Below are 1,628 nucleotides of genomic sequence, written 5' to 3' on the forward strand. Positions count from 1 at the left end.
TAATTAATTATAACGATTAATTAAAATACGAGTCATTTTTAGCGATGCGTTCCCTCTCCCAGAGCCTTTCTCATCCCATCTTCCGTTACCCTTTCTACGCATACAATAGGCGGTTCCACTATTCCGAGAACTCTCCGCCTATTGCTAGCCCAAAATGGGGGGCCTTCCCTATATAAAGAGCTCCCGGAGGGCCCACAGATCAGACAGCGGGTAGCATTAGAAGTAGTAAGTCTTCCGTATTGCCTCTAGGCTTTCGAGTTGACTTACTGCTTAGTAGTTCAGAATAGGAGTGCGGGTTCTCTTAATATTGTAAGACACACACTGTGTCAAGGCGTCTACCGACACTTGGTCGAGTAGTTTGTTAATTTTCGTTTCATCTGCTGTACTCAGCGAGTCCGAGCAGTCTACTGTTGGGGTCTGCGCCGGCCTTTCGAACAGCCGATCACGTTGCGTGAGTAAGTGAACCTAAGATTTTTCGACTGTACTCGGTCTGCCTCATTATTTAACAGCATATTATACTCTTAATTACCGTATACGCTATTATTATATACTGTGTAACATAACCTAACTTATATCTATTATGCCTCGTGAATCTTGAATATTATAATAAAGCTTGTGAATTCAAACTCCTCCTTATTTTCTCTTACACCTTATTCATACCCCTTATACCGTGTTCACACCTCTTACACTTTATTCACACCTCTTACACCTTATTCACACCTCTTATACCTTATTCATACTCCTTATACCGTGTTCACACTCCTTATACCTTATTCATACCCCCTTATTACTTCTTTGACTCTTACCCTCTTTTTCTTATCTCTTACTCTTACTCTGGAGCCGTGTGGGCATCAACGAGCGTTGGTATTGTCCGGCCGCTTCCTTTCGTGATTTGTTTCGTTATTCGATCGAGCGACGATCTATAGTAACGACATTTCACCCTATCTTTCTTTCTGTGTGAGTGAGACCCGGCGCAGTGCACGGTGTATGCGAGCACCGTCTGTGTCAAGTGTGTGTCTGAAAGACTGTATTTCTTTCTTCCTTTGACCTAGCGTCTGTCTGGCGGTGCAAGCAAGCGCTGTGCCGTATCGAGGCCGCTTTTGATTTCAATCCTTGTGACAGTACTGTACGCTTTGTAACAGTGCGGGCTACAATTCGTGGATGTGTGAGTTGGTTAAACCATCGATCATCCGTGTTGAGCGGCCTGCCTGCAAACTACTATTCACGGACGTGTCAGAATTGGTGAAAACCATCGACCGACCGTGTTGAGCGGTATTCGTGGACGTGTCAGAGTTGGTGAAAACCATCGACCGACCGTTGAGCTGCCTGTCACCCTAACCTCTATCTAGAGTCTGTCTGGTGACACAAGCAAGCGCTGTGTCATATCGAGGCCGCTTCCTTGTGTTTTGAGTGTGTATCTGGAAGCCTGTCATTTCTTTTCTTTATTTCACCTTTCTCTCTTTCTTTCCTTCCTTTTTTTTCTATTTCACTCTTGAACTAGTGTCTGTCTGGCGGTGTATGCAAGCGCGACACCGTATCGAGACCGCTTCCTTTCGTGATTTGTTTCGTTATTCGATTGAGCGACGATCCATAGTAACGACATCTCACCCTTTCTTTCTTTCTTTTTT

This window comes from Wasmannia auropunctata, unplaced genomic scaffold (assembly GCF_000956235.1).
Source record: "Wasmannia auropunctata unplaced genomic scaffold, wasmannia.A_1.0 LD336106.1, whole genome shotgun sequence".
In the NCBI taxonomy this organism is placed as follows: domain Eukaryota; kingdom Metazoa; phylum Arthropoda; class Insecta; order Hymenoptera; family Formicidae; genus Wasmannia; species Wasmannia auropunctata.